Source organism: Procambarus clarkii, chromosome 35 (genome assembly GCF_040958095.1).
Source record: "Procambarus clarkii isolate CNS0578487 chromosome 35, FALCON_Pclarkii_2.0, whole genome shotgun sequence".
Classification (NCBI taxonomy): Eukaryota; Metazoa; Arthropoda; class Malacostraca; order Decapoda; family Cambaridae; genus Procambarus; species Procambarus clarkii.
This window is the reverse complement of record NC_091184.1, coordinates 29,239,957-29,256,943: the sequence shown is the minus strand read 5'-3', so window position 1 is coordinate 29,256,943 and position 16,987 is coordinate 29,239,957. Positions and strand designations below refer to the sequence as shown.

At 39.2% G+C, this 16,987-nt stretch overlaps 1 protein-coding gene and 2 long non-coding RNA genes across 7 annotated transcripts in view; 1 reads left to right on the top strand and 2 right to left on the bottom strand.

The window, feature by feature from the left end:
• Positions 1-7,054, top strand: part of LOC138371415 (uncharacterized) — a 45,930-nt gene extending 38,876 nt beyond the window's left edge. For all 3 annotated transcript variants that reach the window (XR_011230452.1, XR_011230453.1, XR_011230451.1), the window contains 3 exons: positions 2,542-2,705; positions 3,950-4,048; positions 6,956-7,054. This is a non-coding gene — a long non-coding RNA (uncharacterized lncRNA). The remainder of the gene's footprint in view (positions 1-2,541; positions 2,706-3,949; positions 4,049-6,955) is intronic.
• On the bottom strand, positions 6,880-14,773 carry LOC138371417 (uncharacterized). Of its 2 annotated transcripts, none has more exons than XR_011230455.1 (5): positions 14,598-14,773; positions 8,338-8,558; positions 7,997-8,063; positions 7,583-7,658; positions 6,880-7,023 (listed from the first exon to the last, which is right to left on the bottom strand). It is a non-coding gene; the product is annotated as an uncharacterized lncRNA (long non-coding RNA). The 2 variants fall into 2 exon arrangements; XR_011230454.1 differs by lacking the exon at positions 14,598-14,773 and adding an exon at positions 9,628-9,880.
• Positions 14,774-16,678: 1,905 nt separating this feature from the next.
• Positions 16,679-16,987, bottom strand: part of CaMKI (Calcium/calmodulin-dependent protein kinase I) — a gene marked incomplete in the record, with an annotated part of 195,607 nt that continues 195,298 nt past the window's right edge. For both annotated transcript variants that reach the window (XM_069336228.1, XM_069336229.1), the window contains 1 exon segment: positions 16,679-16,987. This exon segment is cut by the window's right edge and continues 4,753 nt beyond it.

Genomic DNA, 16,987 nt, shown 5'->3' with positions numbered 1-16,987 from the left:
TCAAAGGAAAGGGCAGCATAACGAGCAGACAGGAATGGACAGACAGTCGGTTATCCCATAATGTGTAATACGCCCCGCACAGCATGAGTGGAGTGGGGGGGGGGTTGTAGCAGGGCACAGTATGGTGATGGTGCGGGTGAAGTACACACCCACTGAATTCCTGCCATCAATAATTGTTTTCATAACCATTAGAACAATGGCATCCCTCCAGCCACCATCCTTCCAGTGACCCCCTCCTCTGGTCCTCCACCTCAGACAATAACCCCCCACACCCCCTCTCCCTTCCAGACATCAGCATGTCAAAATCAGTACCATAATGTGTTTAAACTATTTAAACTAAGTCATTGTGTATCTCAAGGTATCTTAATTCATTTGAAAGTGTACATGTACATTCGTTCATATACTCGCCTAATTGTGCTTGCTGGGGTTGAGCTCTGGCTCTTTAGTTCCACCTCTCAACCGTCAATCAACAGGTGTACAGGTTTCTGAGCCTATTGGGCTCTATCATATCTACACTTGAACCTGTGTATGGAGTCAGCCTCCACCACATCACTTACTAATGCATTCCATTAGATATAATCATATATGATTACACATAATCATAATCATTCCATACACATAATCATATATGTGTACGTCAACGTATACATTCATGCGTATATACACCTCATATTAAAATACTGATAAACGAATGACCATGAACAAATTAATTTATAATTGTAGCATTATATATAATTTTAATAGACTAATTACGTGTTTATACATTTGAATGGTCCAGACAGGTGGCCAGCCTTGGACATATACACTTCTGGTAGGCACAATGACCTCATGTTAGACCCTTGATAGATTATGTGAGAGAGAGAGAAAGCTGGGGCAGGGAGGTGCGTGCCCCAGGGAGATAATCCATGCCCATGCCCCGCCTCGAGGTCAGTTCTCGAGTCACACCAAGAATAACAATCGAGCAAGTTGTCCTGACCAGGATGTGGCATATTAGGGAGGGTTGAGGAATAGGAAGCCTGTCTGATAGGGTTCTTGGCAAGCAGCTCTCCCTCAGTCTACCTATCTATATGGAAGAAATGTATCTAGGCCCTCCTCCCCCCTGCCTATTCTCTCTCCCCCACCTTTCTTCCTTCATTTCCTCCCTCCTTCCCTCCCCCTCACTGGTGAGAGAGTAGGAGTGTGAGAGTGGTTAGAGAACTCGTAGTTCTCACGCTCGTGAAATTGTCTGCGACCCTGGAGGAGTAGAGCGGAGGGGGGGGGGTGAAAGTAGGTGACGATAGAGGAGTAGAGGGGAGCATTATATGCAGTGAACGTAGGTGTCTATGGAAGAGTACATCATAGAGGAGGGTGAAAGGAAGGTGACGATGGAGGAGGAGAAGGGAGGGGGTGTGAAGGTAGGTGATGATGGAGGAGTAGAGGGGAGGAGGGGGGCAAAGGTAGGTGTCTATGGAAGAGTACATCATAGAGGGGGGTGAAGGTAGGTGGCGATGGAGTAGAGCAAAAGGGGTGGGGGTTGAAAGTAATCCCGAGTTTAATTTTTTAGTTATATATAGTGACAGCTCGGCTTACGAATGAATATTTATGAACTTTTCGGGTTACGAGCCTAATTTCTTCGAAAAATTTGAATCGGGTTACAAACTTTTCCTCGGGAAAGGAGTTTGTTGATATACGTATGGGCTGACCTAGCGCGTGGTGGCATGGTGATCGTGCCTCAGTTTACCAGTGTCTCCTGCCTAGTAAGTATCGCGCCTGAATTCTTTGTAAAGCATTACATTTGTTTTGGGATTTTTGGCTATTTGAACATAAAATTTGTTATGATATATCTTGCCATGAGTCCCAAGAAAGCCAGTGGTAAGGTTCAAGCCAAGAAAACACATGTGAGAATGACCATAGAGGAAAAACAAGAGAGCATTCATAAACATCAAAATGGTGCACAGGTTGTTGAACTAGCTAGGCAGTACAACAAATCTATGTCAACAATATGCACTATACTTGCTAAGAAAAAGGACATGATGAGCATTAAAGTGGCAAAAGGCATATCAACAATCCCGAAACGAAGAACACAAACACTTGAGGATGTTGAAAAGTTTTTATTAATTTGGATACACAACAAAGAGTTAGCAGGTGATAGCATTTCAGAGGCCATCATTTGTGAGAAACCAAGGCATTTGCATGAAGACCTTTTAAAGAAAACCCCTGGAATGAGGGGGAAAAAGATGAATCAAGTTTGAAAATGTGAAAAGTTTGTGTGACAATAGAGCCTCGTGGAAAACTTTTGCTGTGGTCATTACCTGGTGGAATGCACCCAGGATGGAGTATTAGGGCTATACATCTTTTAAATCATAAAAGTAATAAACATTTCCCATCAACCTCACAAACCATATAAACCTATTTTCATGTATTTCCCCCATGTGCATTTTAACAAAGTTACTAAATTGCCTTTATCATTCTGTAAAATTTCAATCACAGTATACTGTATATAATTTTGTTAGTATAAATGGACTGAATATTCTGAAATCACTATTAATTTTACAATTTCAGATTCAAAGGTGGTCTGGACACCCAATTTGGTCAGACAGGTGAAGAGAGCATTTAGGATAGTTCGAAGAGATGAAGATGGTCACAATTGTGTTTGAAGAGGCAAACACCCCCCTTTGCTCCTGACATTATGTTCAGCCTATTGACCCCTGCACACCTAACACAAGGTAGGTTGAAAACTCCTCCTTCATGTCATTGGTACATTAGCCAGAAACTCAGGGCTCATGTAGGAATATCCCTAAAAAAAAAAAAGTGGCCCCAACAATGCATCCTCCAAGTCTGGAGGATGAGCAGGAGCATTGTCGAGAAGCAGGACCTTGAGTGTCAAACTTTTCTCTTGCAGATATTTTTTGATGGCAGGGCAAACCACTCCACATCACAGTTTTTCTGCACGTTATATATTTTTTAAAACTCTTGGATTTTCGGAATGATACACGAGCAAGGGTTTAATTTTTAAATCGCCACACAGCACAAGAGTTAGCCTATCCTGACACAAGTTAGCCCAAGTTAGCTTGTGTCCGGGCAGTGACGTCTCCTCTTGGGTAATGTATGTCCTCTTCGGCAATTTTTTCCAGAATAGCCATGTCTCCTCACAATTAAACACTTGTTGTGGAATATATCCATCAATACAGTATCTACAAAATCTTTAAAATCACGAACAAATCTTTCAGCCCCTACTTTGTCTGAGCTGGCACCCTCACCATGCCTCGCAACACTATGAATACCACGTCTTTTTTCAAAATTTCTCAAACCATCCCCTACTCACCTTAAACTCTTTCGTATCTGCAAAACTCGTTCTAGGGGTTTTCTTTATAAGATCATGCATGAAGATTTCATTGTTGACCAAACCACACACTGGAAATTGAATAGACGACGACATTTCGATCCGTCCTGGACCATTATAAAGTCGATTGTGATGAGATGAGGGAAGCAAGAGCATTAAGTAGGCAAGAGAGAGAGGTGAGGAGATGGCAAGTATGTACGTATGTACATGAATAAAACATGTACATACTTATACATAACGTGTGTAAATAGTGTAATAAAGACAATAACAGTATTTTGGGAGGAGGAATGTTGGCGAGTAATGTGTTGGAGGAGGGAGGGAGGACTGGCAGGGTGTGGCAGCTCACTCATGTTTTTTGGGCTCACCATACCAACATAGTGGATCGTTATGGTGAATACATACGTAGATGGGTATATACAATGTGTGTATATAGTGTAATAACAGCAAAAACACTGTTTGATTGTAGAATATGTCGCATATATGAGGCCCATAATTTTGAGCATAGCGATGTTCTATACTTTGAATTATATAAATTCCACAAATTACACACTTAAATAATATTACAGCAAAAAAAAGGAAGAAATGAATGAGAAACTTCAAAATAATTGCGCAACATTTTATTCGCAGCAACTGCCGTCGCACGGGGTGGCGGAGCCGACAGACCCCCATCGCTCCAACGCTCAGCGCCCATAATTTGCTCAACTTCCCAGCTCCATCGCAGCTAAAGTAAGTCACATACAATATTTTTTGTTTAGTTTCCCCGTGATCAGACTCTGCATTTTAACAATATAAGAAGAGAAAAAAATATTTTGGAAAGAATTTATTTCTTGTGCACCAGGGTGTTATTTGAAGACAGAGCAGTTCAGTGGTTAACTACTAAATTTTTTTTTCTCCCACACACGCACCCCCCTAGGAAGCAGCCTGTAACAGCTAACTCCCAGATACCTATTTACTGTTAGGTAACAGGGGTCATCCCCTTTTGTACAAAGAATCTGCTAAAACTTTTAGGGCTAATCTTTGACACTCGTTTTTCTGTGTCGCCCCATATTTTTTACGTCCGAGTTGAATGCTCTAAGGCCCTTAACTAACTTTAGGTCATGTCCCATACTTCTTTGGGAGCTAATCGACACTGCTCCTCTCTTTACATTCCTCTCTCGTTCTGTCTAAACTCGATTATGGCCCTGTTTACTCATCTGCTTCTCCTTCTACCCTTCACCATCTGGACACACTGCATCATACTGGGTTACGGCTCAGCTCTGGTACCTTTCCTTCGACACCTACCCTAAGCCTGTATGTTGAAACTGGCGTCCTGTTTCTACAGGATCGCCACGATCGCTACTGTCTTCTCCACCTTGCACGGTCCTTACAGCACCCTCACTCTTGCTTATGTCATGCCTTGACCTTTACCCATCCTGTGGTTCCTGTTCCCCTTCACCACCTATCTCTTTCTGTACGGTTGTCTCTCTTACAAAATGCTCTTTCAGTTTGTGTTGCCAATATTTCCCCTCGTGTCATTCCGTCTTTGCCCCTATGGAGAGGTCCCCGTTCCTAAATTCTGTAAGCCTTGACCCACATGACTAAAACTTTTACCCCTCCTACAGTTCTAAATCACCTTTTCCTTGAACACTTTTCTTCACACTTGCACTCTATTTCCGTCTTCACCAATGGATCTCAAGTCTGCTGATGGTGTTGGCTACTCTGTTGTTTTTCCTGACCGTACTTACACGTGTCGCCTCCCTTCGGAGGCTAGCGTCTTTACGGCAGAACTTTATGCTATTCTCTATGCTCTTTGTCTCTTGCTTTCTCATTCTCATTCCTCCTTTGTGGTTGTAGTTGATTCTCGTAGTGCCCTCATGGCTCTAGGGTCCTTTAATCCTGTCCATCCGGTGGTCATTGAGAATCAACATTGGCTGTTTCTTATTTCTAGTAAATTTAAATCAGTAGAGTTTTGCTGGGTTCCCAGCCATATTGGTGTTTCAATGAGCGTGCGGATGCTATCCATTCTTGTCCCATCTCCCGTAAAGGTATTCCTTATTCCGACTTTTATCCTGTTATTCATTCTTTCATTTGGGAGGGTTGTTGGTCCTCTGTGGTTGGTAACAAGCTGCGTCCTCTCAAACTTAGTGTGTCCCCGTGGCCTTCCTCCTACCACCGTAACCGGCGGTGGGACACTGCTTTAGCACGGCTGTGGGTTGGTCATACCCGCTTAACCCACGGTCACTTAATGGAGCGCCGCCCTGCTCCTTATTGTCCGAATTGCGTTGTCCCTCTTACAGTTGTGCATATCCTTGTTGAATGTCCTGACTTCCAGGACGAGCGTGTGTCTTGCTTTCCGACCGTCCCTCGCAGTCACTTGTCCCTCGATAGAATTTTAGGTGAATCGGATACTTTTGATATCGTTTGCCTTGTGCGTTTTTGTTCTCGTATTGGTGATATTTAGCGCCCTCTGATTATTTCGCACTTTGATGGTGCTACATGGCCTTCCCGGTTTGGTGCCTTCTTTTGGTAATTACCTTACCTTCATTGTTGTTTCATTTTAATGTGGTAGTTGTGATGTGGATTGTTGTGGCTCACGTGCAAGGTCTTTGATTTTTTTCTGTTTTATATTAAGAAATTGCCAGTGTTGTTACTATTTGTAGAGTTAGAGATCTGCATTAAGGCCTCAATATTATAAAAGAAATAATATAACATGTTATCAGCAATTTTTGTGGTTGGTAATATTTAGATTAATGTCAGTGATGTATATGACAAGGGTTAAGACCCTTTGTGGTATGACAGCATTTTTCCCCAGTCATTTCTTTAACAAGTGAAAGGGTCCTCGTAACCATTTTGTCTTTTCTACCATGTACCTGTTTGTTGCTTCTTGGTCTTTCATTTGGTACTTTGGCTATTAAAACAATGGCCTTTGGTAATGTTGCAATTACCATTTAAAAAAAAAATGAGCAGGTTCATTAGGCAGGGTTTGTTTTTAGCAAACAAAGTTTTACAAAAAAAAATTCCATTCCTTCAGGACCTTGCAGATGTTAGGTCAAACTAATTGACAGTAATCTATTTTGCCCTTTTAATCTAGGTAAAATATTTCAGAATATCTGAAGAGTTTGGCAGACAAATCATTTAAGAGCTTTGATTAAATTTAAGTTACCAAAGACTTTGTGAAAACCATGTTGTATAGATGCTTTAGTGTAACTTTTCTAATGTTTTGTAAATTTAACAATGATCTTTAGTTAATTTAATCATAATTTGTACAAAGCTTAGGTGTTGCATAGCTTTAAATTTAGTCAATATTTTAGTTTTCATATTTGAAAGTAAAGTTTCTTCCACTTTACTATTTCAGACTAATTTGCAATATTTGTTAGTTTATGTAAATTGAATAGGTAGTCCACTTATACATCTTTTCAATGCATTTTGCATGCACCTATGTAACAAGTTACAAATAGGTGTAAATTTTACCAAGTATTTATTTTCAAAGTAAAAAAATTTCAGATGTTTAAAACATTGCATCAATAGTAGTAAACAATAATTTCCAGCATAATTTCAGGATAAGGTATACAAAGTAGTTTCATTAGAATTGTTTTATTTAATAAGTTTTACATATAGTATTTATAATACATCTAATATTTATTACCATTTCAGGTTGTGGGACAGATGCTCATAGATGAACAGAAGATCCAAAAGGCCAAGACAACTCCAGAGACAATCACCTGTAAAAGAAAAATAAACATTAAACAGGGACACTACTTTTATTATCACCAATGCCTAATAAGAAGCCCCAAAAATCCTAACTTCCTATCTTTTAAGATAGGCTCAGCAAGGCCTATCCCTTACTCTGGTTTTAGTGCAGAGCTTGTTCCCTGAATGGGTGCATTACATCCACCACTTTAGTGCCCTCAACACATTGTACATATGCTTTTCTCAAAGCACTGTACAATGCATGCCAGGCACTAAAGTTGTAGATGCATCCACCCATTCAGCAAACAAGCCCTGTGAGAATTAACAATGTAACCATTGTTAAGGGTCCCTAAACCTATGCAAATCTAGTCCATCTATTAGATGGGTAGTAGAGCAAAGCTCTGAAAAAGCCAAGCCAGGGATATCTGCAGGACTGCCTGGTCCCCTTTTATGAAATGGGGTAGGATCAGTACAAACTGCATCACCCTGTGGGTTGTAACAGTAGGACATGGTTACACACCTATAAATGGACTAGATAAGAGAATTAAGATTAGGTCATTGATATAGCTAAAACATCAAATTCAAACTCACCCACTTTTGTAGATTTCCTTTTGCAGAGTAAAGGAGCCTCACTCCAAGCCAGTCCATGCATCATAATCACTTTCACCTGAAAAATATTTCAACAAATTAATTTCAGATTTAAAACCAATCTTTCTTTACTTTTCCAATTAGCATTCAGTAGTTTACAAATTCAGATGGAAAAATTCTTTAAGTAATTTACCTTTCCTACATATTCTAGTAGCAGTAGTAAACGTCTAATTTAGCAATATAAATATATATGGCATCAATTTGCCATGTTTCAGTAAATGTCATTTGAGAAACTATCCACAACTGTACTAAAATGGCAATTTACATTCATCTTTAGCCAATGCTATATTGTTTAGGTTATTACTATTTTTTTACTTTTATGCAAATCTATTCAGATTAACCTTTACTACAACTCACCTGATTCAGTTGGAAGAGTTAATTTCTTAACCAGACAGAGGGACTTCTGGACTTTCCAAACCACATTCTGGAAAACTATATAAATTTTAAACCAAGCTAAAGTAAACATTGAATATTTTTTTTACTTTCAAGGGAAAAATACCATCACTTAAAAACAAAAGTTTTCCTGCCATTAACTTTGACTCATGATTACCCTTAGTGTTATACATTTATAGATTAAAGCTTATTTAACAAACATTTAATGTTAACTAAACAAGATTTATATTTCATTAAAATTTTATTAATAAAACACCCTCAACACAAAGGGAGGTGGGGGGGTGTCCATTTACTGTACCACTTACATTTTAGTGTGGGCTTCATCCACTATTTTAATGTTAGCTGGAACATTTGTGCCAGCTGCTAGTTTGAAAGGGAGGCATACCATGTGCCAATTCAGGAAGCTTTCCACGTTCCTCACTGCAGGTCAGCTCAGGACCTCACTACCATGTTGGGAGGCAGTTGAAGACTAACCAATCAACATCCCAGGCTGGAGAGCAGTGCCAGCTCGGGGAGAATTTACCACCTGCAAAAAATTTAATACTCTTAACAATCTACACCATCCATCTCATCTTTACCTAGCCCCCAAACCTTACATTTGTCAGCATTAAACTGCATCTGGTAGTCTTAACCATTTCAAAACTATATAGGGCATCTGTATTTTTTATTTGCCAATTCTGCAACTATTGCAGTCTAAGCTATAATCTTGCTAATAACCGAGGTCCAAGGAGAGCTTTTAGGCACTACTTACAACACTTCTCCCAACTTAACCCCATTTATACTAATTTCCTTTGGTATAGCCATGACCTAATCTACTTCAGTCAGCATTCCCAATGATCAGAGCCCCTATCAATGTTGCGCCACTATCAAAGTCTCTGCTGAAGTCAAGGTACACAATCACAAACCTTATCACTATTTCCTCAACTATGCAACCTAATCCATGAACATTTAGCAATAAAACTATGCGATTCATGTATCTAGTCACGTTTCTCAAAAAGAGTAGAGAAATGGCACTTGCAATGTTAGATTCTAGTAACTTTCCTCACAATAGACTAAGCTAATTGGTCACTAACTTAAGCGTTAGTTAACTCAAAACTTTTCCTTTAAAACTTGCTATATTAGGAACTTTCCACGACCGGCCTTTACCCGACATAATTAAATAGGGTAAAAACGGTATATTAAATGCAGTAAAACTACGGTAAATTCAATATAATAAACTTGCATTCTTTAAGCATGGGCTGCATAGTAAGTGAACTAAACTAAATGTTAAGCACCCTGGCAAGCCACTTCGTTCTATTCAATTTCTTTATTTAATCACTTTGTCCGGCTAGAATTTTTAAATTAGATTAAAGGAACACCCTCCCTGGTAACGGCTGAACTAGTTAACCAAATACAAATATTTAGGTAAAATACTTTCATAAAACCCGTCTACTTCCCCCACCAGTAGACTTGTTCAGCAAAAGACAATGTAATGTTCCACTTTAGTAAATAAAGACTTAACAAAAACACTACCCCATCTGTGTAGTTACCGGTTACCTGACATTCTACGCTTAAAATAACCCATCTATTCCCCATAATTGTTCGATATAACTTACCTCTCACCCGCTGGTCGAGTACACAGCAGTATATATCCTCCTCCATCACTCACCGCGTGGATACTATTCCACTCTGGCCGCAAATTGCCTCAAATCACCTACGTTGTCCATAAACATATATAGAAGAGCAACTGACCCTAACACCCGTATAGCGATCATCACATAACGTGGGAACATTAGTAGTACTGCTGTCAAAACATAGATGGCGCCAGGACAAACGGTAATTCCTATGGACTCGCCTAGTTATGTGTAGGGAATTGAGCTTCAGCTGTTTAGTCCCGCCCCTCAGCTGTATTCACCTAGTTGTACTCACCTAATTTGTGCTTGCAGGGGTTGAGCTTTGGTTCTTTGGTCCCGACTCTCAACCGTCAATCAATTTGATTGATTTTTGATTGTTGCCGCCGAAGGCGGCTAGTTTATTGTGCACCCCATACTCATCCTGTGAGCGGTAGCGCAAAAGCATTACAGAGGGCACAAAAGGTCTTTATCAGACCTCATCTTAGATTATTCAATCAACAGGTGTACAGGTTCCTGAGCCTATTGGGCTCTATCACATCTACATTTGAAATTGTGTATGGAGTCAGCCTCCACCACATCACTGCTTAATACATTCCATTTGTTAACTACTCTGACACTGAAGAAATTCTTTTTAATATCTCTGTGGCTCATTTGGGTACTAAGTTCCCCTTGTTCGTGTTCCACCCATGTTAAAGAGCTGTCTTTGTAACTATCAAAATGCATATATCTTTGCTTTCACTTCAGTTATATTTATGACAAGGGATTTAAAATTTGCCTATATTTCTGCTTCTCTGATGACATTAAAAACTTTCGTTTATTACAGTATCTACATAAAATTAACATTTATCTTCATTAGGTTGTAGTTCTCATCAATAGGGAGAGCGTCGGTAAAAAAAAAATTGTTTAAATATAAATATCTTTCCTCTCTCAATAATATGCCAGAAACGCTATGCGTACTAGTGGCTTTAGGTATTGTATGTACTAGCTCTATCTATAATATACATAATATATCAATATTATGTTTGTAAATCGACTATTTATGTACTTTCCTGAATAAAATGAACTTTACTAATATCTAATCTCTGTGACTAAAACGTAAGAACGACTTTATCTATGCCTTTTTGATAACATATACAATTATAAGCTTTATTAGTGAATCTCTATTAATTAAACAATATATCAGAGAGTGTGTAAGGTTCGGTGTTCCATGTGCGAAGAGACATGGGAGATTTTACATCAGTACAGTAAATGTTTTAAGTAGCGAACGCATACTAATGAATAACGATTAGTATAGACCAACACTATTGTTCTATGAAGCCGATTTAACTTCCAGACATGTATTTTTCAATAAGTCTTAAATATTTTCTGGCTAGTTATGTTAGATATTATTAGAAATACGTATTCTACTTGTTAATATAATAAACTAAATTTGCGATCATTTCTACCCATTCTATCAAAAATATTTGAAAAAATTATTTACAAACAGCTCTATTCCTACCTCGTAAAATTCGACATACTCAGCCCCTGCCAGTTTGGCTTCCGGTCCCAAAAGAGCACCAACGATGCAATCATTAGTCTCCTTGACGTTATCTACTCAGCTCTTGACAAAAATGAGTTTCCGATTGGACTCTTCATTGACCTAAGAAAAGCCTTTGATACTGTTAATCACAACTACCTCTTACTTAAACTCCAGCATTATGGAATCCGAGGCCTTGCCCTTGACTACATCCGATCCTATCTTAGTGACAGACACCAATATGTAACCATCAATGATACAACTTCTTCCACTCTACCAATTACCGTTGGAGTGCCACAGGGCAGCATCTTAGGACCTCTTCTATTTCTTATATATATAAACGATCTGCCTAATGTCTCTAATATTCTCAAACCTATATTGTTTGCTGACGATACTACCCTTATCTATTCAAACCTCAACCCACATACACTAAATAATGTTGTGAATAATGAATTAAAAAAAGTCCACTTATGGATGTCAACGAACAAACTAACATTAAACATCGAAAAGACTTACTACATCTTATTTGGAAGCAAATCATCAAATGCAATTCAGCTACAGATAGACAACATTAACATCAGTAATAAAAATGATGGCAAGTTTCTTGGCCTATTCCTAGACAAGAGACTCAACTTCAGCACCCACATTCAACACATAACTAAGAAAGTCTCTAAGACAGTTGGTATACTCTCCAAAATCAGATATTATGTTCCTAACTCTGCTCTCCTCTCTCTATATTATGCACTAATCTACCCCTATCTTAATTATGGTATCTGTGCATGGGGGTCTACCACTGCAAACCACCTTAAGCCCATCATCACACAGCAAAAATCTGCTATCAGAATAATAACTAACTCTGCTTTCAGACAACACTCAGCTCCCTTGTTTAAATCCCTAAACTTGCTAAATATTAACTCCCTCCACACATTCTCTTGTGTCAACTACATTTACAAAACCCTGTTCTTAAATGCAAACCATGCTCTGAAACTCTCCCTGGACAGATGTAATAGGACCCATTATCACAACACCAGAAATAAATATCTCTTTGATATCCCCAGGGTCAAAGTTAATCTGTGTAAACACTCTATGCAAATTAAGGGACCTAGTCTATGGAACTCACTCCCTAGTGAATTGAAAAACTGTAAAACTTTTGCCTTATTTAAAAGCAAAACCAAAACGTACCTAACTTCATCTTCTTAGTTTCCTACACTGAGCTTTAAATTTGCTCTGTACCTAGTGTTACCCAATCTCCTAATTTTTATGTAATATCAAACAACCTTATCATTGTGTTCATTGCTGTCTTCTTTTATGTGCTAGCCATATGCTGTATTGTGACTACCAATTTTTGTCAACTACCATTCAAGCTGTCATTGCAATCAATCTTATATTGTTTCTGCTGTATTGTGCCTACCAATTTTTTGTCAACTACCATTCAAGCTGTCATTGCAATCAATCTTAGCTACCTATGTGCTTTAATATACTGTACCTACAATTTTCTCTCATCTTTTTTTTTCATTTCATGTAATCTGTTATCATTTTTTTGTCTATAAATTTTGCAAGTATTTACCTCCTTAAAATTTTCTTAGATTAAGGACCTGCCCGAAACGCTGCGCGTGCTAGTGGCTTTACAAGACTGTAATTACCATATTTGTATCCTCACATTCCTTATGTACATTCTTGTATATGCAAAAATAAATAAATAAATAAATAAATAAATAAAACTACCTGGCCCGCATTGAACACTCGCACCGTGAAGTCCATGAGCCAGAGTAACAACGGGATGGAGTCCTTCAGGCACATCGCCAAAGTGCGAATCCCATTCGGGAGGCCCTTCCACCTCCCGGAGGAGACAACATTCCTCCTGACGCTCCGGGTGAAGTAACGTCGGAAAAGTGAGCCAGGAAACTCAAATGGAGCACCATGAACCCCGACATAAATAGTCTCACTGCACCGGTCAGACACTTCCACGGTGTCACCATCCTCAGGCAGCGTGAAGGATCGCCCGTCATAGCGGTTCACAAAGTCACGGTAAACAGCAGTGGAGCTGAACTTACGCCGCTCGACAACTTCAATATACAGTATATGCAATAACAGACTCAGTAACCAAACAACCCAAAGTTCCTGACACAACTTTGGATGATGTTAAATATTTTTTTCAGTTGACTTAAGATATTGCTCGTTAATGACAAATTAAGTGATTTTAACTTATTGAAGTGTGAACATTTATGCTTTATAATAACTATTAACGTCCAGGATGACATTGTTCAGAATATTATTCTGCACAAATGGTCACTGCTTGCATCACAAGCGGGGATGTTTCTGGCGGGGGAAAAAGAAACAATTGCGCAGCGCGTCCCGCGGCGTTGCGCGGGCAGTTTGGGGCCGTATAAATACGGGCGCACAATGGGGCTCCGCCTCACTCCGCCTGCCCTCGCCGCTGCCCTCGCAAAACCCCACCCTCCCCCCCCTTTTGCAAGCGGCTGCTTTTGTACCCCCGTCATGCTTTGCACAGTTGTCCCGATTGTCTCCCCACTGCATGTGGGAAGGGGGGTGCAGCGCCGGTCCCCAAGTGTCCCGCTGTCCGCAGCTAATACTTTGCCCAGTCTAGGTGCTAGTAAGCCCTACTTGTAGTCACACCCCCTTCTCCTTATCCATTAGGTCTTTTACGGCCTCTTGGCCGGGTACATTACGTGTTATGTGGTCTCTCACTTATTAGTTATTCTTTGTGTCAGAAAATGAAAAATGAAAAAATGGCGGTCAGAAAAAATGGTCAGAAAATGGCGTCCTCGACGATCACCACATGACGCCAGATGGGTCCTCAGCGTTCTTCTCATCTTCAAAACAAGATTTCTATTTCGGGCAAAAACTTGGCCGAAACGCTATGCGTATTATAGTGGCCTTAGGTAATGTTTGTACTAGCTCTATCTATAAATCCAACAGTATGTTTGTAACTCTGCATCTATGTATGTACTTTTCCTAAATAAAATATTATTATTATTATTATTTCACGTCGCCTTCCTCGCTCTTCCTGTCTCCGTCTTCCCAAGGTACTCCTCGAGCGCCTTGTATAATGAGTCTCAAGACGAGTCTTATAGGATGCCATGCGGTTTCCAGCTCCTTCCTACACGCCCTCTACAGCTCCAACATCTGCAGTTCTGCCTGTTAGAGCTGTCTGTTTACCTTGAGATGTATATAAGCTTATAAAAACTGTCTTGTTGTAACCTCCACTTCAGACGACTACAGCCAGACAGTAAGGAAGGCAACTAAGACCGTCTCGGGATACTAAAGAACATCTACAATGACGGGATAACATAACACAACATTGCCTCTCACCACGTCAAGTATGTCACGTGGCACCACACTGATGTTGATGCCTCTCGTCAGTCTTGCCTCGCAAGTCTTTCTACTTGGGAACCTGTACACTGAACATTGTTACCTTCAACACTGCTAGTGTATCCTCAGGATGGATATAGGGTCCACAACTAGTCACTCGATGTGTATGGGGACCACTACCACCTGTAGGATGATAATAGTGGCCACTACGAACTGTTGGATGAGTATGAGCTCCACTACCGGCCACAGGATGGGTATGGACTCCACTACCGACCACCTGTGTGCAGTAGTGAACCCGTTAACCATCTTGTGGATGGTAGTGAACCCCATAACCACCCTGTGGGCGATAGTGGACCCCATACCCCTTATGTGGGCGGTAGTGAAATATATACACATCCTCTTGGCGGTAGTGGACCCCATACCCATCCTGTGGGTGGTTGTGGACCCCATAACATTGTGTGACTTGTTATAAACCCCTTATCTATCCTGTTTGCAGTAGTGTACCCCCATAGATATTCCAACGTCACATCGTTTTCTATTTACGTTTCTACAATTCATTCTCTTTAGGATTTTAAGCTTACACTATTGTATATAATGTTGTATAGCAAAACCATCATTATTATATGTAATAATTTATAGTGCTTATTATAATTTACTGAGAAGTACCAAAATTTCTCCTTAAGTGCTAACCTTTAACAGGATGTACTGTATAATAGTGGTTTAAATCATGGGTTGAAACATTAGTTGATACCAAATGGAATCTTATTATAATTTTTTTCTACTCTTTGGATTTTAGTAAAGAGAGCATTCATCCGTCAGTAGCCATCATCTTCGCTGACGACTTCCCTACACTCTTAATTATTAAGCCTTAAGATCATCGAAAATACTAAAATAAGGAGCCATAGGTGGTAGCTATTTATATCATAGGTGAACTATAAATCTTAATAATCTTAATAATTTTAATAATAATAATAATTATTAGTAATTATTTAACTTTGCCTCAAGTCATCTAGATTTTCTTTTTCTCAGACTATTGCTGCCTTGCTGCCCTCAGGCTGCTCAAAGGCAATCAGAGATGGTAATCAATTCCCTCTTTACGAGCAAATGATTTAGCTAAATTTGGAGCACTCTGCTCAGTTCCACAATTACTAACCATTCCCAGAATGTATGAACTGTATAATAAATTGATTGCTTTGCTAATTATTAATTAATAATTGCTTCAAATATATTACCAAATACCCACCAGCTCTTTGAGGGTGGGGTGCAGAATACCCCACCCTCAGAGTACAGAGTATATGTAATACTATATGTAAGTACAGAGTATATGTAATATGGTGATACAGGGTGTATATAATTCATTGTCAGGAGACAAGAAGCCAGAGTGTATTCATTCACGTTAGGCTTATATCGAGGTCGTTCTCTATTCTGCCTTTACTCACAACTATTTTCTTAGGTTGAACCTTATGATTGACATTCTTGGGACCCATGGCATATGATATATAATAACTACTTTTGTTAAAAAAAAAAATTCTTTACAAGTGCAATTGTCACTAAGCGGGCGGCTCTGGTAAACTAAGGCAGGGTCGCCAGTGCCACCAGGAACCACACGCTCAGTCAACCCATACATGTATCAACAAAGTTGCTAGTCGAGGCAAAGTCGTAAGTCGTATTTTCTGACGAAATTGGGGTCGTAACTTAAAAAAATTGTAAGTAGAGGCATTCGTAAGTCAAGGTTCCACTGTACATTGTAAATTAAATACTGTACTATATATACATGATCTTAGATACAGTAACTAAGGAGCAAAAAAAAAGTAACCAACTACTGTAAGTGGGGCACAAAACCTAAACAAGTGGAAGACAAGAAACAAAAAGCTTGTGAAATTTTCCAAAACCTTCCAATGATAAATTTTTTTAAAGCAAATCCTCCAGAGGCAACATCTCTTAGTAGCACAATGTTTCCAAACCTGTATGTGTTTAAAGACTCTGACCCTTCTAGTGGTGAAACAAACATATCATTCCAAAATATGTAAATGTGTCAGACTAAATGATTATCCTACTCCTGGTGCTGTAAATAATGGGAGAAAAGATACGGGTATGTATGCAGGTAGATTCATTACCGATGCTGCACTGTAGTGCACTGTGTACAGTATATGAATTATTCTCCAGTCATAAGAAATACACAAGTTAATTTTCCATTTTATTGTTTTTATCATGAAACAATCAATTAGATGAAGCTTGTAAAACGTGTGGGTAAGGGATCTTAGTAAAAGTTATACTGGTAACTCTTTCACTGATAAAACATTCTTCTGACTGTTTCACTGTGTTGCTCACATAATGTACACTTGTTCTTGATTATTGTACATTGCAAGCTCTTATAAGCTATATTCAGCAGTTGAAATTCACATTTACAAAACTTTCCAATAGCAAAACAGATCCCTTTTCATCATTTTGAAACTTATTTACTTTTTTTAACAGGTTTTACTATTCTATAAC